Source organism: Tamandua tetradactyla, chromosome 11 (genome assembly GCF_023851605.1).
Source record: "Tamandua tetradactyla isolate mTamTet1 chromosome 11, mTamTet1.pri, whole genome shotgun sequence".
Lineage (NCBI taxonomy): Eukaryota > Metazoa > Chordata > Mammalia > Pilosa > Myrmecophagidae > Tamandua > Tamandua tetradactyla.
The window spans coordinates 17,112,715-17,120,969 of record NC_135337.1 but is presented as its reverse complement, the minus strand read 5'-3'; the positions used below and the strand labels follow the sequence as shown (position 1 = coordinate 17,120,969).

At 37.7% G+C, this 8,255-nt stretch overlaps 1 pseudogene; it reads left to right on the top strand.

Moving 5' to 3' along the window:
• The first annotated feature begins 2,024 nt into the window (after positions 1-2,024).
• LOC143649072 (BUB3-interacting and GLEBS motif-containing protein ZNF207 pseudogene) lies at positions 2,025-3,427 on the top strand (annotated as a pseudogene).
• Positions 3,428-8,255: the final 4,828 nt, after the last annotated feature.

The window sequence follows — 8,255 nt, the reverse complement described above, 5'->3', positions numbered from 1 at the left end:
AAACTAGGGCCCAGACTGTAAGCTCTTATAGCAGTCACATTTACTCTGGAGTGGTAATTGGTGTTTCTGGAATTTGAAGGGCCATTTTGTATATGTATAACCTGGTAGTTAAAGAACAAAGCTGATCAGGTCAGGATTAAGGTAATTCAGAATACAGGGGTAAGGAAGACATTACCTGTATTTTAGAACTTCACGTACTCTTTGAGATCAAAGGAAGAAAAGTTTATTTTGCCCAGAACCTAAATTTTCAGTAGTCTATAATTAACTGAACCTGTATGGCTAAACAATCCAAACTCAGGGAGCCCAGAATAAGAATGAGAGCCTTTAATCCTGTGTGATTTAATGTAATTCCTGTATATATCCCATAACATATTAAGCTGATAATCAGAATGTTTGGGCAAAGTCCCTTAAGGGATGGGAGAAACAATACCGACCCATTAAACTTTACCACTGAGGAAACTTCAGGTACTGTGTCAAACATTAGGGACACCCAAATCAGTGCCAACCCCTTGATCTTGTGGCTTGCTCTTGTGAAGTTTACGTATGTAGTGGAGAAGGTTAGCCCACCTAGAGCTGTACCTAAGAATCACCTCCAGAAGACCTCTTTAGTTGCTCAGATATGGCCTGTCTCTCTCTCTAAGTCCAACCCTTTAAGTGAAACCATTGCCCTCCCTTCCTCTTGGGATCTGACATCTAGGGATGAAAGTCTCCCTGGTGGCATGGGAGATGACCCCCAAGGATGAGTGTGACCCTGGCACCATGGGATGACCAATGCCATTCTGACCAAATGAGGGAAAAGAAGTGTAACAAATAAGGTATCAGTGGCTGAGAGACTCCAAATTGAATCAAGAGGCTACTCTGGAGGTCACTGTCACAAGCTTCAGTTAGACATTACTACTATTATAACTTCCCAAACCCTAACCAAAACAATTCCTGCTAATCCTAAAGAACACCTAGGGCAATATATAAGATTCTACAAAGGTTCCAGGCACGAGGGTAACTTTCCAGAATGCTACAACCTCCAGACAGTTCCCTGGACCACATAAGCCCTGAAATAAGGAAGGGCCAGCCTTTCCAGAACATCAACTAGTTTCATCCCCCATCCCATATTATTGATAGCCCCTGCCAATATGAAAAGTTAGAATAGCCATAGTCCAAATACCCCTAAAGAGTGAGAGAAAGATCAGAGTTGATGGTGGAGTCAGAGAAAGTAGGGGCTAACAAATGAGTATGAGAACTATTTTGGTATATGACATTTCTTTTACTCTCCAGTACCTTAGAGCAGGTAGAAATAGAAACCTAAAATTGTGGAATTGTAACCCATACCAAACTCTGAAGTCTGTTCTAAAATTAATTGTTTCAGTGTTCTTTGAAATTTATCGCTTTTTTGTATATATGTTATTTTTCACAAAAAAGTAAAAAATAAAAAAAGGAGGAGGAGAAGAATTATAGACAAAATAGGATTTAACAAATGATATGACTGCTGAATATCAGTATATTGATATTTCTTTTGGTCTCCAGTGTCTTGGAGCATCTAGAAGAAAAAATGAAAAATCATGGAACTGTAACCCATACCAAACTTTAAATCTGTTGTATAACATATGTATTCAATTGTACTTGGAAATATATTTTTTTATATATATATGTTATTTTTCACAATAAAAAAAGGTAAACAAAGAAAAGCCCTGTCTTTATATAAAGTGTTATGCCTCCATCTACCCAACTGCTCAACTCATAAAACTAGCAGATTTAAGGTATAGCTTTCGCTTTCTTCTTATAGATTTAACCTCCAACATAAAAATCAAACCAGTCCACTTTACTTCTTCTCCAATGCTACTGAAGTAACCCTAGAAGCAAATTCACACTTTCTAATGTTATCCCATTTAAATTACACCAAATTGTCCTGTAGGACGCGGTCACAGCCATTGGACTGAAAGGTGAGCGATTTTTTGCCTCAAAATGGCAGCAGCAGAAATTTCCTGCTGGGTTCTTTCCCTCTTTGAGCTTGTTGGTAGAATGCAGCTATGGGGCCCAAGAAGAGGAAGCAGCTGAAGCCATGGTGCTGATAATGTAATAGAGATTTTGATGATGAGAAGTTCCTTATACAGCACCAAAAGGCAAAGCATTCTAAATGGCATATATGTCATGTGAAATTGTACACAGGACCTGGCTTGCTATTCATTGCATGCAGGCACATAAGGAGACAATAGATGCTGTACCAAATGCAATACATGGGAGAACGGAGAACAGACATAGAGTTGGAAATATATGGTAGGCAAGGTATTCCAGAAAAAGACATGGATGAAAGACTGCGACCTCTTGAACAGAAAACATAAGGAGAGAGTCAGAAAAAGAAGCAACAAGATTATTTTGATTAATATGATGATGCTGATGACTCAGAAGCTTCTACTGCATTTCAGTCACAGCCTGTTCAACCTCAACAAGGTTATATCCACCCAGTGGTGCAGCCAAGACTGCCACCAGTTCCAGGAGACCTGGGGATGCCTCCAGGCGTACCTCCATTAATGCCAGTTGTTTCTCCTTTGATGCCAGGAATGTCACCAGTTATGGCAGGCATGCCACCTGGATTGTGTCATCAGATAAAATACACCCAGTCATTCTGCAGTGAAAACATAATGATGTCAATGGGTGGAATGATGCCACCTGGACTAGAAATGCCACCTCTGATGCCTGGTATGCCGCCAGGTATGCCCCCACCTGTTCCATGTCCTGGGATTCCTCCAATGACTCAAGCACAGGTTGTTTCAGCACCAGGTCTTCTTAATAGACCACTTGAACCAATAACAACAGTTGTTGCTCCAAAGTCTCCAGTTACTAAGCCTCTTTGCCCCAGTGCTGGGCAGGCTCAGGCAGCTGTTCAAGGACCTGTTGGTACGAATTTCTAGCCCTTAAATAGTACCCCCGCAGCAACTACAGAACCCCCAAAACCTACATTCCCTGCTTATACACAGTGTACAGCTTCAACCACTAGTATAACAAATAGTAGTGCAGCTAAACCAGTCACTTCGATAACAAGTAAGCCTGCTATACTTACTTACAACCAGTGCAACCATTAAATTGGCCCATCCAGAAGAGGACATATCACTGGAAGAGGAAAAGCACATTTACCTAAATATCAGTGCAATCTTCCTTGACCAGGACAGGCCCCATTGCTAATAGACCAGTTGAATAAATTGGAGGGATGATGCCACCACAGCCAGGCATCCCTCAATAAGAAGGAATGAGACCCCCAATGCTGCCTCTTGGTCAGTACGGTGGTCATCATCAAGGCATGCCAGGGTATCTTCCTGGTGCTATGCCACTGCATGGTCAGGGATCGCCAATGGTGCCCCCTTACCAAGGTGGGCCTCTTCGACTTCTGATGGGAATAAGACCTCCTAAAATGTTGCAAGCTAGTTGTTACTGATCTTATTTCATCCAGCCTAATAGATTTGGAGAGTAAACCTTTCCTCAATTTGTGTTTTTTTTTTTTATAGCCAAGCTTTCGTCAATTAAGACTTCATTGTGACTTTAACAAAAATTATCTTTCCACATACGAAGAACTATTGGACATTTATTTTACATGAGAAAAATTATTTGGAATAATAAAGAAGAACTTTTTTCCTGAAGTTGCAATTTATACTGTATGGCTTCTTTTTCGTTTTTCATCTAGGTTTTTAGAAGTGAAGTATAGTAAATATGTTTCATTAAATTGTGAAGGTGCTGGAATTACATGAGCATACCACCTAATAAAGGCAAGTTCTGTGAGCTTACATTGCTATGTGTAAGGTGCCTCACAGCATTTCAGGTGTTATTGGACTTCATGTCCCCATCCTAGCTTGGTGAGGCCTGTAACCGTTTCCAAGTAGTTTCCAAATTGTTCCAAACTGTTTCCAAATTGGAGTCTGGATGTGTAATGACAGTTGATGCATTTAGAGTTCCTCATGTTGCAGGGTTTAAGAAAACCGACCTACCAAGGTCATGTGACTTTTCTGTACTGTTAAAATTTCATTGTGAGGAAAAAAAAACCTATGCCTTTTTATTCATAATCCAGGGGTGGACCACTGCCTGAAAGGTTTGCAGAGATGCATGCCACAGTAGATGTCCACATAATAAAATTCATAGTTATCAATCTAAAAAATAAATAAATTGCACCAAATTTCCTATGGAGACTTTATGTAAGATTTAGCTCATTAAAGGAAGAAAAGATAGAATAAGAAAGGAAGGAAGCAATGTGAGATATTTTGTTTTCTCTTTCCCTTTTACGGGAATTTATAGAATTTTCTAACAGTATTTTTTGCAAATTCTTTCTTGTTATCAAGTTGTATTTTTCCGTGGATTTCTCCTTCTTGTTAATAAATATATACTAACACACATTAGTGTTTTATTCAGGGTATGGGATAAGCTTCTACAACAAGAAGACTCTAAACTACAGTGCTTTAATGAATCGGAAGTTTCTTTCACATAGAGAGACTGGAGTGAGTTTTCCTTGACTCTGGAGGCAATTCTGATACCCTCATGAAAGCTTCATCTCCGCGTTCATCATGGCTTTGTAGACATTTTAGTGGGAAGAGAGAAATAGGACGTGGGCAGCAAGAAACTTTGATTTTCAGGTTACTTCACCAGGGATTTTCACAAACATCCCATTGGCCAAAATTTAGCCACATGGGTACACCTCGCTACAAAATGATATTGCAAAATGTAGCTTTAATTGTACAGCCATTTCTAAGCTCAAACATGTTGAAGGACAGAGTTGGAATTCCATCATCAAAGAAGAGAGGGCAATGAATACTGGAAATGAATTGATAGTCTCTGCCTCAGTGAGGTTTTTTACAAATCTTACTTGGCGGAGATCGTGCAATAACCCTCCTCTTCTTTCTGCTCTACCTGTTGTGTTCTAGGCATGAAGCACAGTGTATTTATCAGGCAAATGCAAATAACTATGCAAGTATTTCAGAAGAGACCTGTCAGACTTGAATTTTTAATCAAATGAACAATAATTTTAAAAGTGAAGTATACCATATTTTAAATTTTCAAAACAATACTTTATTTATATACATCAATAAGTATAGAAGATATTACTATGAAATAGGCACAATTTATGTCTCAATAATAAAATGATGAATAAGCTTTTATAAATTAATATCATTTTTCATATTTCTTCACAAAATTTAGCCACACTAATTTCTAAGTAAAGATGACAGGGTGAACCCAAGTTGTAGATTATTAATACACCATTCACACGTAAATGATTGTCATCCAAAATAAATAGATAAAAGTAACAATTTTCCAATGATTAGTAAATGAAGAAAAGATCACACCTTGTTCTATAGGTCTCTCCCTTCTCTTCTGATTTCTCTTGGAATTCAGCTTCCGGCTTTCTGTGGCTTTTCTTTCTCTCTGTCTGAATTCCATTCTGCTTATAAAGACTGTTGTAGTAGCATTAAGATCCATCATGATTGGGCTAAACCACATCTTAACTGAAACAACATCTTCCAAATATCTTCCTACAATGGATTCACACCCACAAGAATGGATTAGATTTCAGAACAGGTTTTTCTGGGGTGCATATAGCTTTTAATCATCACAGGCTCAAACAACAGAATGAAGTTAAAATGGAAATTACAGAACTGAGGAAACAAATTCAGGACAAAAAAGAACACCAACATAGAACTAAAAAAATAAATAAGAAACCACACGGAAAGCAATAAACATCACCTACATTTTATTTATTGACTTGGAAAATGTCTTGAGTTATTAACTGGAAAACAGAACAGAAAAGACGGGGAGGTCATATCAATTCATAGAAGTTAATTCTTGTAGAAGACAGGTAAAGACTATCCAAAGAAAAGAGCTTTGAAATTCTTGTTAAATGTAAAAGGAAATGTATCCAATGATACAATGAAGGAAAATTGCCCTGAAATTAAAAAAAAAAAAACAGACAGCAAATTTCATGAAAATTTGATATGGCATGATTGACATTAATATATCTCCTTGTTGGTTTTTGAATGTAAAAACAATATGTACCCAGCTGTCCAGGTAAGAAGAGATAAAGAGACAAAAGGGCGAAATACAGCATGGTCTGAGAGTTCTCCACAAAATATTCAAGCCCACAGTTTAGATAATAAAACATTTTGATAACATTAAAGATTTCCATTTTTAATGAAATAAATTGAAATCCTTATTTTGTGTTAACCATTTTTATAAAAGGTCCCAAAAGTCCAAAGCCAATGTGTCAACAAAGTGATGCTTTCTCCCTGAAGACTTGGTGGTCTATGGCTGTTGGCATTCCCTGGTACTTGGCTTTTCTGTCACATTGCAGCAAATTCTTTTTACTCTGCTAAGGCTTCATTAACTTCCAACTTCTTGCATCTCTCCATGCTTTCTCCTCTGTGGCCTTCTCTGTACGTTCTCCAATAATAGGATTAACACCCATCCTCATCTGGTTAGACTACACCTTAACTGAAGTAACCTCAGCCAAAGGCCTTATTTACAAAGGGATCACACCCACAGGAAGGAATTAAAATTAATAACGTGTTTTCTTCAATACATAGCTTGAGGAAACCACAGCATTTGTTAGTCTATTAGTAGGTATGTTAGGGTTCTCTGGGGAAATAGAACCAATGGAAGATATCGGTAAATTTTATGAGATTTTCATAAAAATTTTCTCATGTAACTCTGGGGATGCACAAGTCCAAATTCCACAGTGCAGTCTGCAAAATTGGAACTCCAATAAAATTTCTTGATGAATTCCTCAGGATACTCTAGCTGGCTGAAGTAGAGACAGAAATCCTCTCTTCTGACTGCTGAAATAATTACTTCTTTGGAAAACTTCAACTGACTAGATGAGACTTCTTTCATGGTTAAAGGCAATCTCCTCAGTTGATTGTAGATGTAATCAGCAACAGATGCAATCAACTTCCTGATAATGTAAGTCCATAAAATGCCCTCACAGTAACAAGAGCAGGGTTTGCTTGATCAACTAGATACCAAACCTGGGCAACTTGGTGCATTAACTTAAACATCCCAATAGGGAAGAATAAAACAAGATTGCATATATTGTTAAGGATCATGGGACTTTATTAAAATATCTTACTGCTTAAAAACTACAGAATTGGCTACAGTAGTTAATTTTTCCAAGGTTAATATATTTGTGCATTGCCTGTATAATTAAAATAGCATAGGTATGTATGTATTTATTATAAGACAAATAAACCAGCAAGTAAAAATATTGAGAACTATGGCAAGTTGAATGGATGCTTTATTTTCTACCCTTGAATTTGTGAATTCTTATCATGTAGCTTCAGTTTTATTTTCTGGCAGCTTTGTAGCTTGACAATTAATTGACAAAGTAGTTGGTGCTGTTATAATATGGCACACTTTCTTCTCTTATACCTAGCTAAATTTGCCACACTTATTGCTGCATTTTTATTTTTAAAGGCCTCTTCTTAATTTAATATTTATTAAATATTAATTTAATGACCTTCTTTCCCTGTACACTAGGAAACAATGTTGTAACTCTGTCATGCATTATGTTAAAGATTTGTCTCCAGTTCTATACGAAACTTAGTATTTGATCCATTCTTGGTCCCTTTACAGGTGCATAACACTCATTTGTAGGGTAAAATTCGGTCCCCCAGAATGATATGTTGAATTCTTAACCCCTAGTACTTCAGACTGGTTTGGAAATAGGGTCATTGCTGTTAGTTATGGTGAGGTTATGCTAGAGTAGGGTAGAGCCTTAAACCAATGTGACTGGTGTGTTCATAAGAAAAGAAGAGAGAAACCGAATGTGGTGATTTGGAGCTTTATGTACTGCAGAAAAGGCCATATTCTTTTAACCCTTCCCTGTGGCTGCAGACCTATTGTGGGTGGGATCTTTCAGTCAGGTTTTTTCAATTAAGATGTGCCCAAGCCCATTCAAGGTGGGTCTTAATCCTTTTAATGGAGGCTTTTCTGAGAGGATAAAATATATACAGAAGCAGAGAGATGAAACCATGAGAAATTTATAGAGGAAATCCTCAGAAAAGCTGAGAGGACCCATAGAAGCTCAGAGAGGAAACCACTGGAACTAGAAACAGAAAGCAACAAAACCCAGGAGAGAAGAACCAGGGGAGACACCAGCCATGGGCCTTCCTATGTGACAGAGGTGTCCTGGATGATAGAGGTGTCCTAGATGTCAGAAGTATCTTATTGATGCCTTAATTTGGACATTTTTATGACCTTCAAAGTATACATTTTTAAGCTATTAATAC